Genomic DNA, 25,259 nt, shown 5'->3' on the forward strand with positions numbered 1-25,259 from the left:
TGTGGATTAAGTCGGCACTGTTAGTGATACAATTGTACTGGTGAGATATTTATTTTCATGCTGCGCCTTAGTGGGTCACTGATGCACTATCAATTACTCCAAAAGACTGGAAGTAGAGTAAATACTGAAAGGCTTTTATTAACAGTAAAATGGATCCACGTCCATGCTATATGTCTGTCCTGGATTGAGGGAGGAGCAGTGACACAATCGCCTTTATTCAGGGGTCTGTGGGAGGAGCCACAGGAGCAGTCAGCAGAGGGGCGTGTCCAGACAGGTAACCCAGTTACAACCTATATACATGATTTACCACAGTCACAAGGTCATGAGTTCAACCCCAAACCCACGTACTCTGTGACCTAGCCCAAATCCTCAGTGTGATAGTGAGGGCCACCAGGCTGCTGTGTACGACCAGGTAATGTCCCTCAACATCACGCTGAAGTTTTGGTCTTTAGGTTGTGATGTTGAGGCTACTGCACGCAAAAGGCCAAGTACCCGGGACAATCTTTGAAGACGAATGGTCTGGCATACATTTATTCCTCAAAGTAATCTTGAATGTATTATGTGATCCTGCAAGTTGTTGGTGTCTGCGTGACTTTACTGCATATCTCAAGCTCATGAAATTTTGAATGCACCTTTAGGTTGATTACTGAAGAAGGCAAGGGGTATTATTGCTGTGGAACAAAAGCTACATCATAGAATGATGCTTTTTGTGATAAAAGTTATTCCAATCAGGAAGGGTGGAGTGGAGTGAGCCTGATCTATTAGGTCAAAAATACATTAAGAGGATTTCTCTGTTGCTACTTCACAAATCATTAGGCACGTTGCCAAGGAAGTATTGCAAGAACCCACCTCAACAATCATCGTTTCACAAGACCAAACACTTGCCGAATTTTACCTGTTCACTTGGTAAGCAAATACATAAAAACGGAAAAACAGTGGTACAGGTGCATCCCCTTTTGCAAACCCAGATTACCCCAAAGTATTCCACAACAGTGGCATATTTTTGTATCGATAATCTTGAAGGTGTGCAAGGAAACGTTCACGGATGTGGCCAGGACTTGAGGAACTGAGTTACAGGGAAAGGTTGAATAGACGAGGAGTTCATTCCTTGAAGCACAGGAGAATGAGGGAGGTCTTATAGTGATAGACAGAATTATGAGGGGTGTAGATAGAGTGAATACAAGCAGGCATTTTCCCCTCATGTTGGGTGAGACTAGAACCAGAGATCATATTTAGGGCAGGGTTTCCCAAGCTGGGGTCCACAGATGCCTTGGTGAATGGTAGGGGTCCAAGGCAAAAAAAAAAGTTTCACAGCATTTGAGAAATAAGCATGTGAGAAGGCTATAGACTAAGTGCAAGCAAAAAGGAATTAGTATAGGCAGTAGTTGATGGTTGGCATAGATGAAATGGTCCAAAGAGTCAGTTAGTAATCTGTAAGATTCTAGGGGCTTTAATCTGGCTGGTTTCTTGCTTGATTTCCATCCGTCCTGGGTTGGGCATCGAGTTAGCAACTCAGCCTTGTAAAACATAAACACTAAAGAAATGGCAAGATTGCCAGCAGATGCATCAGTGAAGCATAGGAGAATATTATTATTATTATCATCATTATTATTATTATTATTATTATAGGGCTTTATGATTAAAACTATATTCCTACTCTACAAACAAACGTAATTTCAGAAAAGAAGAAAGCTAGATGTTACCTATGCATATTTTAAGGACTCTTTAAAAAAAAGCATGCTACTTCTTCAGCCCAAGAACCAGTGACTTCTGCAGGCTACATACAATACTTCTCAACATACCTCCTTTGAATTTCTCCCACTGCAATCTGCAGCATGTGATTTCCTTTTAAGCAATGTACTTTTAAATCAACTTAATGATCTACAGATTTCACAATCTTGGAAAGGACTCAGCAGACGTAACTCTCAAGTAAACAGGTTCATCGCCATGGCCAGAAGTGAGGCAGAAGGGTGGGGGGTGGGGGAGACTCCAAGCCAGGCTGAAACACAGAGGGATGAGACCTCCTCTACCCAGCATCTTGTTGGCAAATGTGCGGTTGCTGGAGAACAACACTGAGGACCTGAAAGTGAAATTGCTGTATCGGATGGAAATGAAAGATTGTTGCGTTCCATGTTTGACTGAAATGTGGCTTACAGCAGACCGGAAGGCTTCTTGACTCACTGGACTGACTGATCCGCTGATTCAGAAAATGCACAAGGTGGAGGTGTATGTTTCCTGATAAACTCTCAGTGGTGCTCCGATGTAACTAGTTTTGTCGAACTCATGTTCCCACAAACCTGAACACCTAATGGTCAAATGTCATCCGTTCTTGTTAGCTAGGGAGTTCTTCTCCATAATCCTGACTGCAGGTAACATACCACTAGTGACAGACTATATTCAAGTGCTTGAGATACCGCATGATGCCGTCTCTAAACAACAAACAGTCTATCCCAATGCACTTCAAATCACAGTCGGGGATTTCAACCAGGCTTGTATGAAGAAAATCCTGCCCAATTGCCATCAGCATATAACCCACAGCACTAGAGGTCCCAGCACACTAGGCCACTGTTATATTAGGATAAGGCAGGGGTAGGCAACCTATGGCCCACGAGCAAATATTGGCATACTATGCTTATCTGGCCCGCGAGCGATTTTTCCTTATTCTGAGTGTTTCACGCCACCACACTGATGGACATGTATGGCGTCTTGTTACACTGGCCCCAGGTTCCGTTTTGTCCAAACCGAACACTGGTATATACGAATGACGGGAAGGCAGACTACCCTATTAATATGTATTAGATACTCTCTGTGCACGCACAGGTTTTCAGATGGGATGTTCAAATTTGCAAACAGAAACAGCGTCACTGTGTTTTAACCAGAAATCCACGCTAAATATCCAGATATTTACATGTGATACGATACTTGTTCAATAACTCGCGTTTCAAAATAAAATCAAAGAAAAAAATTCCAATGGCAATGAATGCAAAACACAGGAAGGTAGACACTGAGTGCTGAAAAAGCAGTGAAAATGAAGGAAATACCTGTGCCAGCTACTGCTATGTACCCCTAGGGTTCATATTTTCTATGGACTGTGCCTTTAAAAAGAGAGAGAGAGCTGTACAACAGAAACACCTTGTAATTAAGAGAGGGACGAAGCCTGCTTGGAGATGGTGTTATGGTTTCTCTGCAGTGTGTTTACACTTTTGCAAGGACACTGCCAGCTTCTGTGTTCCTACAGAGAGAGAAGGGAGGAGCTACTTGATGAATAGCTGGTGTTCGGCATGGTGAGATAAATAGGTCAGCTGGTAGAAAGACAGACACATGATTTTGGACACTGGATGAGCTTTGTTGTGCCACAGAAAGGTGGGTTTTTGGAGAATCGATCAGTGGCTCTCACAGTGTGGGAAAGGTGTGACTGGTGGGGAGTTATTAAGTGTTTCCAACCCTTGCCTGGGTTGATAATTCCACCACAGAAGAACGGTCCCCTTGTTGCGGTCACATTCGGTGACTTCTAAAGGATTTCAGAGGACAACAGGAAGAATCGATGGCATTGGCTTTCTCGAACCACCACAACACCTCTCTCTCTCCATCACTACTCAACTTAATACCACGAACTGAACTGAACTTTACTCATCACCGTAAGACTGTATCCATTTACCCCTGGGCTTGAAGAAGCTTGGTTTCTATATTTCCACACTTATATACATATAATCTTTGCTAACCTGTTTAATATATTTGAACTTATATGACTGTATTGCATAGTTACTAATAAATAGTATTAGTGAATAGCAATACCAGACTCCAAAGTGTTTTCTATTTCTGCTGGTTCTTTAACCCGTCATGGTGTACGTGACACTACAAAGTCTCAAAATGTATTGCAGAAAAGATGAAGCCTTTTACAAATGGAGTTTGTCAAAGAATGTTTACTGGCAGTGGTGGATATTGTTTGTCCTGAAAAGAAATCTTTATTTGCAGCCTGTCAGCAAGAACGATCACACGGCAAGTTGAAGAAATATCAGCAGATGTTTAAAGTTGTTTAAGGGATGCCTGCAACGAATTGCATTTTTTTTCAATTGCGCTTGATAAGAGTACAGACTTGAGAGACACTGCTCAACTTACAGTGTTTGTGCGAGGAGTGACCTCAACTTTTCAAATTTTTGAAGAGTTTATTCAATTAATTCCTATGAAGGACATGGTTACTGGAGCAGATATTTTTGAAGCTTTGTTGAAAATGATGTCAGAAATGAAACTTAATGTGTTGAAGCTAATTGGCTTCACAACTGCACCTCTCCACATCCACTCTATCAAGGCCTTTCACCATTCAATAGGTTTCAATGAGGTCATCCCTCATTCATCTGATTTCTAGTGAATACAAGCCCAGAGCCATCAAACACTCTTCATATGACAAGCCGTTCACACCTGGAATCATTTTCGTGAACCTCCTTTGAACCCTCTCCAGTTTCACCACATCCTTTCTAAGATAAGGGGCCCAAACCTGCTCACAATACTCCAAGTGAAGCTTCCCCTGTGCTTTATTAAGTCTCAACATTACACCCTTATTTTCATATTCTAGTCCTCTTGAAATGGATGCTAACATCGCATTTTCCTTCCTCAACCTGCAAATTAACCTTTAGGGAATCATGCACAAGGACTCTCAAGTCTCTTTACATCTCAGTTTATTGTATTTTCTCTCCATTTAGAAAATAATCAACCCTTTCATTTCTTCTACCAAAGTGCATGACCATACACTTCCCAACACTGTATTCCATCTACCACTTCTTCACCCATTCTGCTAATCTGTCTAAGTCCTTCTGTAGCCTCTCTACTTCCCTAAAATTATTTGCCTCTCCAACTATCTTCATATCATCTGCAAATTTTGCAATGAGGCCATCAATTCCATCATCCAATTCACTGACATATAAAGTTAAAATGATTGGTCCCAACACAGGTCTCTGTGGAACACACTTATCACCAGCAGCCAACCAGAAAGGGCTCCCTTTATTCCCACTCTTTGCCTCCTGCTAATCAGCCATTGCTTTATCCATGCTAGAATTTTTCCTGTAATAATATGGGCTTGCAGTTTGTTAAGCAGCTTCATGTGTGGCACCTTGTCAGATGCCTTCTGAAAATCTAAGTACATAACATCAACTAATTTCCCCTTTGTCAATTCTGCTTGTTATTTCTTCAAAGATTCCACAGATTTGTCAGGCAGGACTTTTCCTTGAGGAAAAGTTTTTCCTTTATCATATGACTCCAAGTACCCTGAGACCTCATCCTTAACAATTGACTCCAACATCTTCCCAACCACTGAGGTCAGACTAGTCTATAGTTTCCTTTCTTCTGCCTCTCTCCCATCTTGAAGAGTGGAGTGACATTAACAATTTTCCAGTCTTCAGGAATCACTTCGGAATCTAATGATTCTTGAAAGATCATTACAAATGCCTCCACAATCTCCTCAGCCACCTCTTTCAGAATCCTGGGGTGTACACCATCTGGTCCCGATGTCTTATCTACCTTCAAATATTTCAGTTTCCCAAGAACCTTTTCTCTAGCAATGGAACTTCACACAATTCATGACTCCTGACACCTGGAACTTCCACCATACAGCTACTGTCTCCTGCAGTGAAGACTGAAGCAAAATACTTATTCAGTTTGTCTACCATTTCCTCATCCCTCACTACCAACTCTCCAGCATCGTTTTCCAGTGGTCTGATATCCACTCTTGCTTCTCTTTTACACTTTATGTATCTGAAGAAACTTTCAGTACCCTCTATAATATTACTGCCTAGTTTAATTTCATATTCCATCTTTACCTTTTTAATGACTTTTTTAGTCACCTTCTATTACTGTTTAAAAGCTTCCCAATCCTCAACTTTCCCACTAATTTTTGTTCTCTTATATGCCCTCTCTTATATGCTTTTATGTTGGTTTTGACTTCTCTTGCTAGCCACAGTTGTGTCATCTTGCCTTTAGAATATTTCTTCCTCTTTAGGATTTATATATCCAGTCGCTTTCAAATTGCTTCTAGAAATTCCAGCCATTGCTGCTCTGCCATTATTCCTGCCAGTGCTCTTTTTCAATCAATCTGGCCAGCTCCTCTCTCATGCCTCTGCAATTCCCTTTACTCCACTGTAACACTGATACGTCTGAGTTTAGCTTCTCCTTCTCAAATTTGATCATATTATGATCACCATTCCCAAAGGGTTCTTTTACCTTAAACTCTCTAATCAATTCCAGTTTATTGCACAGCACCCAATCCAGACCACCTGACCCCCAACTGGGCTCAACCACGAGCTGCTCTAAAAAGCCATCTCATAGGCATTCCTGAAATTTCCCCTCTTGGAATCCAGCACCAGCCTGATTTTCCCAATCTACCTGCATATTGAAATGCAGGTAACATTGACCTTTTGGCATGCATTTTCAATCTCCCATTGTAATTTGTAGACCACATCCTTGCTACTGTTTGGGATCTGTATACAACTGCCATCAGGGTCTTCTACCCTTGCAGTTCCTTAATCTATCCACAATGATTCAACACCTTCTGACCCTATGTCACTTCTTTCTCATGATATGATTTCATTTTTTACCAACAGAGTAATGTCATCCCCTCTGTCTTCCTGCCTGAACTTTCGATACTATGAGTATCCTTGGACATTAAGCTCCCAGCTACAATCTTCTTTCAGCAATAATTCAGTGATGCCTTTAACATCATACATGCCAATCTGCAACTGCTACAAATTCATCTACCTTATTCCACATACTGCATACATTCAAATATAACACCTTCAGTCTTGTATTCAACCTTTTTGATTGTGTCTACCTTTTACATTGCAACTCATCCTGTTGACTGCAATTTTGCCCTATCAACAGCCCCTCCTCGCTGCATATTGCCTCTGTTTGTAAACCAACTACCTCACCTTCATCCATCTTTCCTACAAAAAATTCTTGCCTTGAAATATACGCAGCTCAGGACACTAGTTGCATCTTGTTCAATCTTTTGATTCCTAACTTTGTCTGAGGTCCTACTAATATCTGGCTTCACTAATATCTCCACTATCTGTTCTGGCATTCTGGTTCCCATCCCCCTGCAGCTCTAGTTTAAACCCCACCCTGCAGCATTAACAAACCTTCCCGCTAGGATATTAGTCCCCCTCCAGTTCGGGGTGCAAACCATCGCTTCTGTTCAGGTCCCACCTTCCCTGGAAGAGAGCCCTATGATCCAAAATTATTTTGCCCTCCCTCCTACACCAACTCCTTAGCCACGTATTAAACTGTACAATCTTCCTAGTTCTGGCCTCATTATCACGTGGCATAAGTAGCAATTCGGAGGTCACAACCCTGAAGGTCCTGCCCTTTAATTTAGCACTTAACTCCCTGAACTCCCTATGCAGAACCTCGTCACTCATCCTACCCATGTTATTGGTATCTACATGGACCATGACCTCTGGCTGTTCACCCTCCACTGAAGAATGCTGAGGACTTGACCCGAGATACTTTTATACTTTATACTTTATTGTCGCCAAACAACTGATACTAGAATGTACAATCATCACAGCGATATTTGATTCTGCGCTTCCCGTTTCCTGGATTACAAATCGATAGAAAGTATTAAAAATTTTAAATTATAAATCATAAATAGAAAATAGGAAAATGTAAAGTAAGGTAGTGCAAAAAAAACCGAGATGCAGGTCCGGATATTTGGAGGGTACGGCCCAGATCCGGGTCAGGATCCGTTCAGCAGTCTTATCACAGTTGGAAAGAAGCTGTTCCCAAATCTGGCTATATGAGTCTTCAAGCTCCTGAGCCTTCTCCCGGAGGGAAGAGGGAGGAAAAGTGTGTTGGCTGGGTGGGTCGTGTCCTTGATTATCCTGGCAGCACTGCTCCAACAGCGTGCGGTGTAAAGATGTCCCAGACCCTGGCACCTGAGAAGCAAAGTACCATCCGGGACCCTTGCACTCGCCAACAGGATGTCCTGTCTGTTCCCCTAACTGACGAATCCCCTATCACTACAACGAGAAGTGGCAATTCTGGACCAAATTTGGATCAACGAAGAATGCTCAACAGTTGTGGCAGGATTAGACCAGCGGTCCCCAACCACCGGGCCGCAGACCGATATCGGGCTGCAGAGCATGCACTACTGGGCCGCGAGGGAACGATATGATTTGGCGATAGGAGTCAGCTGCACCTTTCCTCATTCCCTGTCACGCACTGTTGAACCATTACGCACGCGATGTCATTACGCGCGCGTCATCCATGTCAGCGCGGGAAGGAGATCAACTCCTCGAGCTTGCAAATGACAGCGGGCTGAAAAGTATGTTTGACATAACATCTCTGCCGGCATTCTGGATCAAAGTCAAGGCTAAATATCCTGAGATAGCCACGGAAGCACCGAAAACGTTACTTCCATTTCCAACATATCTCTGCAATGAATGTAACGAAAACTAAATTGCGGAATAGATTGGACATAAGGAACCCCATTCGAGTATCGCTGTCTCCCATCACCCCTCCACAGGACCGTGTTGTTGCAGGGAAACAAGCCCAGGGCTCCCACTGATTCAGCGATATTGGTGTGTTGCAATGATTTTATATGTTCATACGGGGAAAATATGCGCTGTGTTTAATATCCAAACGTTACTTAAAATGTTATGATGCTATTGACTTATATAACCATACAACAATTACAGCACGGAAACAGGCCATCTCTGCCCTTCTAGTCTGTGCCGAACGTTAATCTCATCTAGTCCCGCCGACCGGCACTCAGCCCATAACCCTCCATTCCTTTCCTGTCCATATACCTATCCAATTTAACTTTAAATGATAATATCGAACCTGCTTCTGACACTTCTACTGGAAGTTCGTTCAACACTTACTTCAAGCTACCCTGTCCTCTCCTGATAATTGACTTATCGCTATATTCATGCGAGGAAAATATGCGCTGTGTGTTTAATATTAAATTGGTTAGATAAACCCTTTTAGAAACGAAATTGAGTGCATTAAGCCACTTATCACCGATATTCCGGTCGTGATTAACACCCCCCTCCGAACAGAATTGCCAAAAACGATTTGTAGAAAAATAATGGGCACGTGCATACATGCGCAAGTCACGCAAACGCGCTGGTGCCCGCGCAGGGCTTCATGGTCATTGTAGTCTTTCTCTGGGCAAACACAACGTTTTGACTGCTACTCTTGTCCATTGGCAACCATCCCGCACCCCCACCCCCCCCCGCCACCCCGTCGGCCGGTTCGCAAGAATATTGTCAACATGAAACTGGTCCTCATTGTAAAATAGGTTGGGGACCCCTGGTCTATAATTCTATAACTGTAGAGTCTTTCAAAGTGAGTCCATTGGTTATCGAATCAAATCAGAGTTGAGATGACTGAAGGTATTCACACAGGTTCAGGAGTATGATGGTTATAGGGTAATAACTGTTTCACTCTTTGGGAAGATATTGGAGTCGGATGTTGAGGATGTGTTTTCAGGGTATTTTCGGTCATTTTCAGCATGGTTTCCTCAAGGGAAAATCTTGCCTGACAAGTACGTTGAAAGTCATTGAATTCATTGAAGAAGTAACAAACAAGATGGACAAAGGAGAATGGGTTGATGATGTGCACCTTAAGTTTCAGAAGGTTCTTGACAAGGTGCCACACATGAGGCTACTTATCAAGTTATGAGCCCATGATATTGCAGGAAAGATTCTTGTATGGAAAAAGTAGTGGCTGATTGGCAGGAGGTAAAGAATAGTAATAAAGCAAACTTTTTCTGATTGGCTGCTGGTGACTAATGGTGTTCCACAGAGGTCTGTGTTGGGACCGATTCTTTTATGTTATATGGCAATGACTTTGATGACAGAATTGATGGCTTTGTTGCAAAGATGCGGATGATACCAAGTCAGCTGGAGGGACAGGACGTTATGAGGAAATTGAGAGGTTACAAAAGGACATACAGATTAGAGAAATTACTTCAGTCAGAGGGTGGTACATCTGTGGAATGTTTTACCATGAGCGACTGTGGAGTCCAAATCACTGGTTGTGTTTAAGGCAGAGATAGATAGTTTCTTGATTAGCCAGGGCATCAATGGGTATGGGGTGAAAGTAGGGGAGTGGGGATGACTGGAAGAATTGGATCAGCCCATGATTGAATGGCACAGCAGACTCGATGGGCTGAATGGCCTACTTCTACTACTGTATCTTATGATCTGATCTTATGATCTAAACCTAAGGCTCCTGCATCTCCTTCCCGATGGCAGCAGTGAGAAGAAAACATGGCCTGGATGATCGGGGCAAGGCAGGGGTCCTTGATAATGGATGATGCTTTCTTGTGGCAGAACTCCCTGTAGGTTTGCTCAATGGAGGGGAGGGTTTTGCCTGTGATGGTCTAAGCTGTGTCCACCACTTCTTGAAGGCCATGAAGCAACCAGTCAGGATACTCTCCACTCTGCATCTATAAAAGTCGGTCAAAGTTTTTGATGCCATGCCAAATCTACGCAAACTTCTGAGAAAGTAGAGGTGCTGTCATGCCTTCTTTATGGTCCCAGGACAAATTCTCTGATGTGATAATGCCAAGGAATTTAGAGTCATCGACTCTCTCCACCTCCGATCCCCTTATTGAGGACTACTATAGTCAATAATTAGCTCTTTGATTTTGCCGATGTTGAGGTTGAAATGAAATGAAGTGCAGATCCTGGGGATCTGAAAATAAACAGATGGGTCACTGGCCCAAAACGGTAACTTCCTTCTGTCGTAAACACGAGGAACTCTGCAGATGCTGGAAATTCAAGCAACACATCAAAGTTGCTGGTGAACGCAGCAGGCCAGGCAGCATAGGGAGCGATCCCTGCGCAAAACCGAGGGGGGGAAGGAAAGATGTGCTTAGTGGTGGGATCCCGTTGGAGGTGGCAGAAGTTACGGAGAATAATATGTTGGACCCGGAGGCCTCCAACCTGATGGCATGAACATTGACTTCTCAAACTTCCGCTAATGGCCCACCTCCCCCTCATACCCCATCCGTTATTTATTTATATACACATTCTTTTTCTCTGTCTCCTTTTTCTCCCTCTGTCCCTCTCACTATACCCCTTGCCCATCCTCTGGGTTTTTCCCCCCCTCCCCCTTTTCCTTCTCCCTGAGCCTCCTGTCCCATGACCCTCTCATACCCCTTTTGCCAATCACCTGTCCAGCTCTTGGCTCCATCCTTCCCCCTCCTGTCTTCTCCTATCATTTTGGATCTCCCCCTCCCCCTCCCACTTTCAAATCTCTTACTCACTCTTCCTTCAGTTAGTCCTGACGAAGGGTCTCAGCCTGAAACGTCGACTGTACCTCTTCCTAGAGATGCTGCCTGGCCTGCTGCGTTCACCAGCAACTTTGATGTGTGTTGCTTCCTTCTCTCACCGCCAGCTGTTGCCTGACAGGCTGAGAGTTCTCATGCTTATTTAATTTTAAGGTGCCAGGACTTACGTTTTGGAATCCTTATGGTTTCCTTGCCGCCTCTCAATAAACATTTTTCTTACATTTCAAATCACATTCCATCTCTGCTAGTGACGGCCGATGTGAAATTTGTGGAGAACCCGTTACGGTGCCGTGACGGGCAGGATCATGGCCGTGCACGAAGGCGGGCGCGCGCCCGGGTAGCCGGCCGAAGCGCGGTCACGGGAACGGGGGAGAAGTGCGGCGGTGCGGCATCGTGACTCGCCTTCTGCGGCCGGGGTCAGGGGAATCTCCGTGAGTCACTGGCTGGGGGAAGCGGAGTGGGACACTGGTGAAAGGGGTATGTGCCGTCACCAAGCGGTTTCGGGGACTGGCGAGAAGGCAGCTCGGCTGCGGCTGAGGGAGCGCTGCGCAGGTGATCCGCTCGCCATGGTGAGCAGCCGATGCGGGCGGTTTAGACGGCAGCTTGGACGGTTTTGGCATGCTGCGTGGTGCTTGGAAGGGAGGGCAAGCCCTGAGTTGGGTTTTCGATATTCTCAAACGGGAGCCGAGTTGGCAAAGGAAAATAACTGTAGTCCTTCCCCTCAGGGGTTAATATGGACTAAGTTGTGGTGTGAAATTGGTATTGGTTTTGGTTTTGGTTTACTTGTTCATCCTATTTTTATTTCCCAATGTTATTAACTTGGTCCTGAATCCTTGCTTCCAAAGAAACTGCTGGTGAGGTTGGTGCCACCATTTGCTTCATTTAGTCTCCCTTGTTCTCTATCTAGTCACTGACAGTTTTGTTTTGTCTTCCCCACCCTCAGCCTTGATTTATCCTTGTTTTCTAATTTAAAATCAAATTACTGGATACACTCAGCAAAGCGGGAAGTATCGGGGAAAGAGAAACAGTTATCCTTTCAGTTTAAAGACCCTTTCATCAGAACTTTATCTCAGAATTTTGGCTTCTGCTGTTTCAGGATCTTCACCCATTGCTTCCTAGGTTTTCACCCAGGAGGGGTTTATTTCACTTTTTCTCTCCAGCGCTGCTACCTGACTTGCTGAATATTTCCAGTATTTTCTGATTTCATTTCAGGTATCTATCACCAACAGTTTTTTTTTCAATTTGAACACGAGTTCAACATTTTTTAAGATTTTGGGGAAGAAAGAGTTAAAGTGTGAACATTGAGGGGGAGGAAGAACTTTCACATTCAGCCCATAATAAATGGTTTGTGCTTGTAAAATGTAATTCTCCCGTGGGCATCAATTTCTGAACAATAAGCCTTGGCATCATGCCCCTCCCCCAATTTCTCTTGTTCACAAACATGTTTGTTAGTTGGTGAAAGATAAAGATTTCTATTCAAATATTCAAGCTAATTGTCATTCTATGAAATTTTGCATTGAGAATGCATCCCTTCATGCTTTAAAATCTCTCAAACCACCTTGCAATAAGAAACCTTACAGTGAGGCCACAATTTTATTGAACGGTGAGGCAAGATCAAGTGGCCTACTCTCTTTGTATTCTTATTTATGAGCCATGCTGAAGAGGCATGTGACCACAATTCTGTTGTCTTTAAAATAAATACGGTAAAAAGCAAAACAGGTTCACCGCTTTAAAGTACTAAAGTTAAACTGGAGCAGGGCCAACTTTGAGGGCATTAGGCAGGATCTAGCTGGAGCCGGCTGGGTGACTCTTTAAAGGCAAAGGAACAATTGGTACATGGGAAGCTTTTGAAAGAGTCATATCAAGAATCCAGGGTGTTCATGTTCCATCTGGGTGAAAGGTAGCTCAGGAAACCTTGGCGTATGAGAGATAGAAACATAGAAAATAGGTGCAGGAGTAGGCCATTCGGCCCTTCGAGCCTGCACCGCCATTTATTATGATCATGGCTGATCATCCAACTCAGAACCCTGCACCAGCCTTCCCTCCATACCCCCTGATCCCCGTAGCCACAAGGGCCATGTCTAACTCCCTCTTAAATATAGCCAATGAACTGGCCTCAACTGTTTCCTGTGGCAGAGAATTCCACAGATTCACCACTCTCTGTGTGAAGAAGTTTTTCCTAATCTCAGTCCTAAAAGGCTTCCCCTCTATCCTCAAACTGTGACCCCTCGTTCTGGACTTCCCCAACATCGGGAACAATCTTCCTGTATCTAGCCTGTCCAATCCCTTTAGGATTTTATACGTTTCAATCAGATCCCCCCTCAATCTTCTAAATTCCAACGAGTACAAGCCTAGTTGATCCAGTCTTTCTTCATATGAAAGTCCTGCCATCCCAGGAATCAATCTGGTGAACCTTCTTTGTACTCCCTCTATGGCAAGGATGTCTTTCCTCAGATTAGGGGACCAAAACTGCACACAATACTCCAGGTGTGGTCTCACCAAGGCCTTGTACAACTGCAGTAGTACCTCCCTGCTCCTGTACTCGAATCCTCTCACTATAAATGCCAGCATACCATTCGCCTTTTTCACCGCCTGCTGTACCTGCATGCCCACTTTCAACGACTGGTGTATAATGACACCCAGGTCTCATTGCACCTCCCCTTTTCCTAATCGGCCACCATTCAGATAATAATCTGTTTTCCTATTTTTGCCACCAAAGTGGATAACTTCACATTCATCCACGTTAAATTGCATCTGCGATGAATTTGCCCACCCACCCAACCTATCCAAGTCACCCTGCATCCTCTTAGCATCCTCCTCACAGCTAACACTGCCGCCCAGCTTCGTGTCATCCGCAAACTTGGAGATGCTGCATTTAATTCCCTCATCCAAGTCATTAATATATATTGTAAACAACTGGGGTCCCAGCACTGAGCCTTGCGGTACCCCACTAGTCACTGCTATCGAGGCTGTGGTCAGGAACAAGAAGGACGCGTCCATCACATTTAGGCAATTGGGTATGAGTGAGTCCCTCGACAAACATAGAGTTTAAGAACCGACGTAAGAGGGAAATCTGGAGGGGAAAAAAAGAGGCTATTAGATGGATTTGGCAGTCCAGGTTAAAGTTAATCCCTAGTTGTGTTAATAGTAAAAAGATGACTCGGCCGAGACTGGATCCCCTTGAAGGGCATTAGGGTCACCTATTTGTAGAGCAATAGGAAATGGCCAAGAATTTTAATGTCTAGTTCTCCTCAGTGTTTACTAATGAGAATATCATGAAAGCCAAAGCAATGAGGGCAACAGGTAGTGAGGTCTTGGACCATATGCATATCACAGAAAACAAATTAAAGCAGACAAATTCCTAGGGCCTGACCAAATGCAGTTCCAGACCTGTGAGGCCAGGGAAGAAATTGGAGAGGCTCTTGTAGACCATAAAACATAGGAGCAGAATTAGGCCATTTGGCCTGTCAAGTCTGCTCCACCATTCAATCGTGGCCGATCCTTTCTTCCCCCTCCTCAGCCCCTCTCCCTGTAAACTTACGTGCTGTGTCCCATCAAGAACTTGGCCTGCACGATTGTATGTGGCAAAGAATTCCACAGATTCGTCACCCTCTGGCTAATCTACTTGTATACCCACTGCCCATCCTCAGCCCTGTCACTTTGGTTCCCATCCCCCTGCCAAATTAGTTTAAACCCTCTCCGACAGCTCTGGCAAACCTGCCTGCAAGGATATTGGTCCCTTTGGGTTCAGGCGTAACCTGTCATTTTTGTACAGGTCGTACCTTCCCCAGAAGAGATCCCAATGATCCAGAAATTAACCTGCCCACTGCACCAGTTCTTCAGCTGTGTATTCATCCTATTCTTACCCTGGCTGGCATGTGGCACAGGCAGCAATTTAGATTACTACACTGGAGATCCTGTTTTTGGGTTTCTGCCTAACTCATGATATTCTCTCTTCAGCCCCCTCCCTTTTCCTACCCATGTCATTGGTAACAACGTGTACTGCAATTTCCGGCTGCCTTTAGAATGCTGTGGACCTGATCCAAGATATTCCTGACTCTGGCATGTGGGAGGCAACATACCATTCGGGTATCTCTTAAACGATAACAGAATCTGTTTTCTGCTCTAATTATAGAATCCCCTGCACTCTTCTTCTCCCCCACTTGCCTTCTGAGCCACAGAGCCAGGGACCCGGTCACTACAGCTTCCCCTGGTCGGTCTTCCCCCTCTCTCAATTGTGAATAGTTAAGGGAGATGAGCCGAGGAATGGCAGGTGGATTTCAACTTAAGTAAGTGTAGGTTAATGTATTTTGGCATTCAAACAAGAGTAGGATGTATTGAGTGAATGGCAGGGTTGTGGAACAGAGGGACCTTGGGAGTATGCGTGCTCAGTTCGCTGAAGGTTGCCGCACAAGTAGATAAGGTAGTGTAGAAATGCTGGCCTTCATCAGTCAGGGCATTGAGTCTATGAATAGTGACAGTATATTGCAGTTATGTAAGCCGTTGGTGAGACTTGGAGTATTGCGTACAATATTGGTCACCCTGTTATAGGAAAGAGGCTGTCAAGTAGGAGAGGGTGCGGAAGAGGTTTACAAGGATGCTGCCTGGAATAGAGGGCCTGAGTTTAATGGTGAGGTTGCCCATGCTGGATCTTTATTCCTTGGAGCATAGAGAAAGAGAGGGACCTCAAAGAAGTTTATAAAGTTTTGAGTTGGATGGTCACAGTTGGGGATTCCAAAAAGAGAGAGCACAGATACAATATAAGAAGGGAGAGAGTTAATAGACCTGAGGGGTAACTTTTTCCACAGAGAGCTGAGTCCCTTGAGTGAGCTGCCTGAGGTAGTGATCGAGGTGGATACACTTGCAACATTTAAGTGGCATTTGAGTAGGTACCTGGAGGGGAAGACCTTTGGTCATGGACTGAACACAGGTAACTGGGACTGACGGGGAGGATGCTGTGGTCCACATGGACCTGCAGGGCTGAGGGACCTGTTTCTAATGCTGTATTACTCTGATTCCGTGACTTTGTGTTGATGTGTACTCATTGGTGCAACAGCCCTTAAAGGACCAATTCTGTTTTTGCTGATGACTCCTGGGGAAAGAGTCACCCAGAAAAATGCAACCTTTATCTTTATGCACAGGAAATCCTGATTTATACCTGGCCCCTGTTTGTTGCCTTAAAGGTGACTTTGATCCAGCAATACCATGATTTCAAAATACTCAGCCTTGTTTTCAAATTTCTTAATAATCATCTTTGGGCAAACAATGCTGAGGAGTACCTGGGACCTGATTCCATAAGTCCCAGTGTATTACTCAAAAGCCACGACTTTCCCCAAGCAGTAAGACTGATCAACATGTCTACACCCCCCACCACCACTACTTTATCATTTCCTGTCAGAGTCACCTTCTGTACAGGCATTCTGATTTAGCATCACCTAGCATCACTTTGTGAACATGCATTCAATCTATCTTATGCATTTATATTTATTGTTTTTTATTTATTGTGTTCTTTATCTTTTATTGTGCTGCAATTGAACAATAATTTTGTTCTCCTTTATACTTGTGTACTGGAAATGATGTTAAACAACCTTGAATCTTGAATTAATAAAGTGTCTACAGAGATGGTGGATGCACTGGTTGCAATCTTCCAGAATTTAGTCATGTGATGATTCCCTCTGACCCACCATGTCCATGTCACTTATCTACACTAATCCTATTTAAAGTTCAAAGTAAATTTCGTTATCGGAGTACATACACATACAACCCTGAGATTCTTTTTCCTAGAGGCATATGCAGCAAATCTGTAACAAGATTCAATGAAAGGTCAAGTAGAGTGAAGAAGACAACAAACTGTGCAAATGCAAATATAAATAAGTAGCAAAAAATAATGAGAACATGAGATAACAAGATAAGAGTCCTTAAAGTGAGATCATTGGTTGTGGGAACATCTCAATGATGGGCAAGTGAGTGTAGTTATCCCATTTTGTTCAAGGGCCTGATGGTTGAGGGGTAGTAACTGTTCTTGAACCTGGTGGTGCGAGTCCTGAGGCTCTTGTTCCTTCTACCTGATGGCAGCAGTGAGAAAAGAGCAAGGCCTGGGTTGTGAGGATCTTTGATGGCCACTGCTCTCCTACACCAGTGTTTCATGTAGATGTGCTCAATGGCTGGGAGAGCCTTACCCGTGACGTACTGGGCTGAATCCAACACCTTTTTGTAGGATTTTACCGACAGTAACGTATGATTCTAGATGCTTAAATGTTGTGAGAGTTTTTGCCTCCATCACCTCTTTGGATAGCTTATCACAGACTCCAAGAACACTCAAGGTAGAAAAATTACTCTGTGATCAAGCGTTTGATCATTTGTCCTATATTTTCCTTTGTGGCTGGCTATACGTCAAATTTTTGTTGGATTATTGTACATGTGGAGCAATGTTAAAGTTAAAAGTTGTGTTGAAGCTGCTAGATAAAAATGCAGGCTGCAGTTGGCAGGGCACTAGGATAACTCTCGTTTTTTCACTCATCCACTTACCCGATTTATTGAATTTCATACAACGACATCTCTCTGAAGCCAAGACAATGTTAATTCCTGGTCTTGTTTCTGTTTGATTGCCTTCCCATTGATCTGGTCAGGATAATGGATGCACTCAATTTCCATTGCCAGTTGTTCCTTGATGTGAGGGTGGATTTACTGCCTTCAATTTTAAGTACTTCAAAGTGATTCAGTCCTCCAAGGGGACCACGACCTTAGCATGGTTTGGAGGCTTGCATGACCTGGACCTGGAGAGCTATGCTGGCTGGAGTCAGAGCTTTATGTTTTGGCTCTTGGTAGGGTCACCCATGTCAAACAGATCAAAGGGTAGAGGCGAGATAAAGAGTGATCCACTGGTTCTCCAGGTTCAGAAGGCTAACAACCCTGACTGGTCAAACAGGACTGTTAAGGAAACAGCAGTGAAGAATTCCTTCTACGGTATTCCTGAGTCTCCATCTGGGACTTGCATGGCTGACAGTAGAGAAAACTGAAAGGGAGTTACTGGCATGATGAGGGAAGCCCTGAGCAGTGCCAAGGATGGAGGACCTTCATCGCTGCCCAGGCATGGTGGGCATTAAGTAAGTAAAAGTGGTTCAGTAGTGCTTAATGGTAAGGCAGGACCAATTGTGTGTGATAACTTTCTGGGAATTGGGAGGCGGGGTGTGCATGGGGGTCAAGGTCAAGGTTGAGATGGGGCTGCACGTGTTGGAGTGTGTGTTGTTTTTGGGTGATGATTGGGGTTGAGGGACAAGGATTGTCTGGTGAATGTTCAGCTACCAGATTAGCAGGTGAGGGTCAGCGTCACAAGTGGAGGACCATAGGTTCGGAAGTGCATATTGTGATCTGACTTCGGGTTTTGGGGTGAATCAAAGCAACATTTATGGGACATATTTGTATATTTCTGATTAAACAAAATTAAGCCGTGCTACCTTGTGGCAAATGTTGAATCCATGCTGTGTGGATGGAAGCAATTTGACCCAACGTGCCCATTCTCCCTGCAAGAGCAGTCTAGTTCCATCTGCAAAGGCCACAGGTCAGGAGGGTGTTGTCACCAAACGAACCTGGAGAGGAGTGAAGGCGCATTGTAGAAGTAGCGGTGTGCTACAGCACAAAATATGTCGATTTTTAATCTGTTTGTCACAATTGCTTTTAACTTTTAAATTAAATGCCATATTTTGATCCTACCTGTGATAAGGCAAGTTCGACTAATTTTGTACAATTTTCTGAAGTAATTTCTTTATTCAAAAAGTGGGTTATGGCACTGATATGGAATTGGTGGTGGAGATTGTTGCAGATAGTCTAACCAAATTCTAACTTGATCCAATCTAATTTGTCCAAAGCATGGATGCCAGAACTGAAGGCGTGCTTGATAATTAAATTTGCAGAATTCATCTGGTATCCAAAGAATTTAAAAGCTCTAAGCAGTGTCTTGATAAACAGATAGAACCATCTCTCTCACTCTCAGCCAGTAAGCTGAGAGCTTTGAGGTTTCTGTATCCAAGGAGAAGCAGATGAAATTGAATCATTCCGTGGCTGGGATTGGGGAACGCATCAGGACTCTTGGGATGCGTCAGAATGATTTGATCTTCTACCTGATTTAGGATTGCGGGTGAAGAAGTGAGAAATAGGAAAGCTCTGTGTTCATGAGCAAGACATACAAAATGCTGGAGGAACTCAGCAAAATAGATGTTGCCTGACCATCGGAGTTCCTCCAGCATTTTGTGTATGTTGCTCAAGATTTCCAGCATCTGCAGTCTCTCTTGTGTCTGCATTGCTGAAGTTGGTGTTGCCAAATAGTCTACTCAAAGCATAGCAACGAAAGATGTCTTTTATATGAATAAATACAAACTCAGGACAGACCTTCAGTGTAATAGTACAGAAAAACTTTTCATTAAGATAAAAGCATCAGGAACCTGAGTTTTTCAAGCACTGAAAGCAATAGTTTCTTTGTAAGTTTGTATTTTAGTAAATAACTAGACAACGGGGTGACCCGTTGGGGCACCTTTTGAGAGAAGGGTAGTGCAGTCTGATGTGACCAGAATGAACATTAAATTTTCCTGAATGCTATTGGTATCGCTTTGCTTTGGAAACTGAAGTAGAAAACCTCAGTTTATTAAAGAAGAACGACACGTAGCAAAGCAAATATAGCTGCTCCTCATTTAATGAAGGACACTTGTGATGGCATCATTTCTGGTTTATCTGCCACCCTTGTGCATCTCGTTGTCATTCTGGAGACGTGCAGTCCTTTCATCCCCCGTCTCTTCATCTCTTCTGCTGTTTGTTGTTTGTCTCTGATCCTGGAGACGTGCATGCCTCTCCTCCTCTGTCTCTTCTTCTCTCATCTTTTTTTGTCCTGACTTTTTGATCCTGCAGCCCTGGCCTCAGCCAATTCTTGTTCTCTCCCTCTCCTTGCCGCTTCCCGATGACGTTTGGTGTCATCTCTTGACCATGTGGCATAATTAGGCTGACCATTTTTTTTTACCCTAACGCTGGATAGAAAATATGAAGCAGTGACACCAAAGGATGCTGATTATTCTTGATGATGTGGTTGGTGCTCTCCTAAATGGACGTGATATAGTCACTGCTGTCCTTTGACTGCAGCAAAGGGTTTTATGGGTGTCTCGAAGTATGTCATTACAGTAAGATTTAATTATCTCTTATTGATGGGTGGCAGTTAGATCTGTCCCAATCCTGCACATGCTGATGGTGATTAGCAGAATGTAACCACTCGAAATAGAGCTGCCCTGATTTTTGCTCTGGTAGGTGTCACTGCTGAGGCTGGTCGTGCGCATGTGTGCGGCTGTCGCGTCCCAATTTCTATGATGGCGGATCGCCTCTCGGGTTAAAAGGAAGTCTGTTGATTTTTGCGAATGAGCAATTTTATACGAATATATAACCCTGAACTTTGCCTGCATTCTGTAAGTTAGCGCATTTTAATTTGATTTACCCAAAAAAAGTGCCACTGTAATGCACCATTTGCACTAATTAGAGTCACAAACAGACAGTCAGACAGAGCATAGAGTTTTAGTATTATATAGATTGTTTATTCTTAGCCAACCCCCTACCTTGGCTGCACTGTCTTGGCAATAAATCAACTCGAGAGTGAAGATTCAAGTTTATTTATCACACCTACATTGAAACATACAATTAAATGTGATGTTTGCATTAACAACTAACACACCCACACATTCCAGTGCCACATTGCATGCCCACAATGTTCAGCAAAGCAAGTCCCTGTTCCTCCCACCCACACTCGTATAGAACGCTCTAACCCCAAGACAGACTATATTCTTTGCCCTGCATCCAACACGCAGACATTGGGCCTTCAACTATCCCAGCAGACTTGCAGAGATAATCATAGAAGGTACTAGGCCTTAATCTAGACAGAATTCAAATATATTCATCAAAGCAGGATGAAAAGGGATCCTGTAACTGAGAACTACACTTGTGCACTATCCAAATATTCATGGTTTGGCACTCTGTGTAGTGTAAAAGAAATATAACCCCGCTATCAGACTAACCACCTGCAGTGCAGTCAGATGTTTATTAGATAATTAGCTCTGACTTGGGCTCTGTCCATACTTGAGCTGTGTTAGTAGAGGCTGAGTGCTTATCTCCCTGGTTGTGCTCTGCGCTATCTGCCTCTTGAGTTTGAAAAAGTGTGCAGAAACCTGGCAGGTTACAGTGACTTCTGTCATACTTTGTAGTTTAGACTATGTGTAGGTTTTGATGCCAATTAAAATCAGCAGAACCTGTAATGGCAAGGGAAACAGCAAGATCTGGTGATTCTAAACTTGCTGTGGATTCACAGGTGAAGTTTTGCTCTAAAGACAATAAGACACAGAAGCAGAATTAGGTTATTTGGCCCATTGAGTCTGCTCCACCATTTGATCATAGCTGATTTATTTTCCCTCTCAACTTCATTCTCCTGCCTTCTCGCTGTAACCTTCTCTATAAGAGACCCCTTACTAATCAAGGAACTATCAACCTCCAATGACTTCGCCTCTGCAGTCATCTGTGGCAATGAATTCCACTGATTCACCATTTTCTGGCTAAAGAAATTTCTCCTAATCTCTGTTCTAAAGAAACGTGCTTCTATTCTGAGTCTGTGCTCTCTGGTCCTAGACTCTTCCCAGTATTAGAAATATCCTCTCCACATCAACTAGGTCTTTCAGTATTCAGTAGGTTTCAATGAGATCCACCCCTACCCTTGTTCTTCTAAATTCCAGTGAGTACTGTTCCAAAGCCATCAAAATTTCCTCATAAATTAACACTTTCTTTCCCGTGATCATTTTCATGAACTTTCTTGGGATTCTCTTTATTGCCAATACATTGTTTTTTAGGTATAGGAGCCCAAAACTGCTCAAAAAGGCATCAAAGGTTACAGAATGGTGGAGCAGACTTGGTGGGCCAAATAGCCTAATTCTACTCCTAAGTGTTATGGTTGTATTGAGAATCTCAGAACCATCAATCAGAAGCACATGAAGGCCCTGTGAGAGCAGCTGATAATACCACCTCAACAATTCACTTCCTGTCCCATTTGAAGAAATATCTACAGCTTCCACATCAGTCACTTTAAGAGCCTTGGAACCAAAAAAATCAGCGTAGATATACACCTCTATCAGGTCACCTCTCATCCTCTGATGCTCCAAGGAGAAAAGGCCGAGTTCACTCAACCTGTTTTCATAAGGCATGCTCCCCAATCCAGGCAACATCCTTGTCAATCTCCTCTGCACCCTTTCTATAGTCTCCACATCCTTCCTGTAGTGAGGTGACCAGAACTGAGCACAATACTCCAAGTGGGGTCTGACTAGGGTCCTATATAGCTGCAACATTACCCCTCAGCTCTTAAACTCAATCCCACGGTTGATGAAGGCCAATGCACCGTATGCCTACTTAACCACAGAGTCAACCTGCGCAGCAGCTTTGAGTGTCCTATGGACTCGGACCCCAAGATCCCTTTATACCTCCGCACTGCCAAGAATCTTGCCATTAATACTCTATTCTGTCATCATATTTGACTTATCAAGATTAACAGCCTCACACTTATCTGGTATGATTCTATCTGCCACTTCTCATCGATGTGCCGCTATAACCTCTGACGTTCCTCCACTCTATCCACAACACTCCCAACCTTGGTCATCAATAAATTTACTAACCCATCCCTCCACTTCCTCATCCAGGTCATTTATAAAAATCACAAAGAGAAAGGGTCCAAGAACAGATCCCTGAGGCACACCACTGGTCACTGACCACCATGCAGAATACGACCCATCTACAACCACTCTTTGCCTTCCGTGGGCAAGCCAATTCTGAATCACCAAAGCAATGTCCTCTTTGGATTCCATGCCTCCTTAGTTTCTCAATAAGCCTTGCATGGGGTACCTTATCAAATGCCTTGCTGAAATCCATATACACTATGTCTACTGCTCTACCTTCATCAAGATGTTTAGTCACATCCTCAAAAAATTCAATCAAGCTCGTAAAGCACAACCTGCCTTTGACAAAGCCATGCTGGCTATCCCTAATAATTTTATGCCTCTCCAAATGTTCATAAATACTGCCTCTCAAGATCTTTTCCATCAACTTACCAACCACTGAAGTAAGACTCACTGGTCTATAATTTTCTGGGCTATCTCTACTCTCTTTCTTGAATAAGGGAACAACATCTGCAACCCTCCAATCCTCCGGAACCTCTTCCGTCCCCATTGATGATGCAAAGATCATTGCCAGAGGCTTAGCAATCTCCTCCCTCGCCTCCCACAGTAGCTTGGGGTACATCTTGTTCTGTCTCGGAGACTTATCCTACTTGACACTTTCCAAAAGCTCCACCACATCCTCTTTCTTGATGTCTATATGCTCCAGCTTTTCAATCAGCTGTAGGTCATCCCTACAATCGCCAAGATCCTTTTCCGTAATGAATACTGAAGCAATATAAATTGATATCACCCATTTTGGGAATCACTGCTTTATATAAATGACCTGGATGAAAGGACTGAAGTTATGATTGCCATGTATGCTGATGATGCAAAGCTGGGTAGGAAAGTATGTTGTGAAATAGAATTAAGTGGACTACAAAGGAATATGGTGAGTGAACAAAGATCTGGAAAGCAGAGTATAATGTAGGAATTTTGCCATTATAGCAGAAGGAAAATAAGAGAAGCATACTATATAAATGGTGAGAGATAGTAAAGCTGTAGTTGCAAAAGGATGATATAACTAAAACAAATAGAAAAGATAACAGATTATTGTTTATTTTCAGTGAAATTAGACATGAGAGTAAATCATGAGGTTATGCTGCAGTTGTAAAGGGCAATGTTGAGTCAACATTGGGATTCCTTTGTATTGTATTTTATTGGTTTCAGTATTTAAGAAAGGATGTATATGCATTGAAAGCTGTGAGATTGCCCAACTGATAACCTGGAATGGGTGGATTGTCTCATGAGGAACTGTTGGATCGCCTAGGCTTGTATCTGCTGGATTTGGAAGAGTAAGCGGTACCTTGACTGGACATACAAGATCCTGAGCTGTCGTGATAGGATGAGTGAGGGGAGGGTCTCTTTTGAGAAAATTTGAACAGAGGATCACTCATTAAAAATCAGGGGTTGCCCATTTAAGACGCGATTGTTTTTTTTCCATGTCTCGGAGGGTTTTGAGAACTGGAGCTGTGTAGCACAGAAATTAGCCATCCAGCCCTCCACATTTTTGCCACTGGGATAGAAGGTGAGAGGCCAAGGGAACACTTTATTTGTTCTGTGCAGAAAGAGGCGTTGAGAGTGGAAGTGCAGGAAATAAATGAAATGTGCTTAACAGCTTTGTCACCTATGGGAGAGGGGAAATCACTATTCAGGGAAAAAGAAAGATGCTCAGAGCCACCTGGTCATTGGAACAAGTTCAACAAGAAAAGATCAGCAAGAATGCAGTGCAGTCTTTGCAGGAAGCAGGGTGGGAGATAAATATTGTCAAAATAACTGGAGTATGTTCAACAGACACAAAATGCTGGAGGAACTCAATGGGCCAGGCAGCATCGATGGAAGAGTACAGTCGACGCTTCAGGCCAAAACCCTTGGAACATGTTGGCTTGCAATGGATGTTTGTGGCTACCATACCCCCTGTAATGGAGACGAGTGATCCAGGGAATGAAAGAGTCAAAAATAGACCATGTGAAGGTGAGAGCAGAGTGGAACATTTTAAAGTTTTGTATGAGTGCAGGAAGTACCACCAATTCAGTTGTCAATATACCAGAAATGTAGTTGAGGGATGGGGCCTGAGTATGACTAAAACCAAGAATCTTCTATGTATCCCATCCTGCCTTCTGTAAGCCTCCTCAAAGTAATTCATAGGAGAGTAACCAAACCAAGATTTAATACCCCCTCACATATAAAGCAGAATCGTCATTATTATGTGCATGTCATATGACGTGGGCAATCACAGTCTTTGACCA

The 25,259-nt window shown here is 43.5% G+C and overlaps 1 protein-coding gene across 1 annotated transcript in view; it reads left to right on the forward strand.

Moving 5' to 3' along the window:
- Window positions 1-11,639: 11,639 nt before the first annotated feature.
- st6galnac6 (ST6 (alpha-N-acetyl-neuraminyl-2,3-beta-galactosyl-1,3)-N-acetylgalactosaminide alpha-2,6-sialyltransferase 6) overlaps window positions 11,640-25,259 on the forward strand; it is a 43,311-nt gene continuing 29,691 nt past the window's right edge. The window contains exon 1 of the mRNA XM_063073590.1: window positions 11,640-11,856. The gene's annotated coding sequence lies outside the window, so the exon portion shown is untranslated. The remainder of the gene's footprint in view (window positions 11,857-25,259) is intronic.

Source organism: Mobula hypostoma, chromosome 21 (genome assembly GCF_963921235.1).
Source record: "Mobula hypostoma chromosome 21, sMobHyp1.1, whole genome shotgun sequence".
Lineage (NCBI taxonomy): Eukaryota > Metazoa > Chordata > Chondrichthyes > Myliobatiformes > Myliobatidae > Mobula > Mobula hypostoma.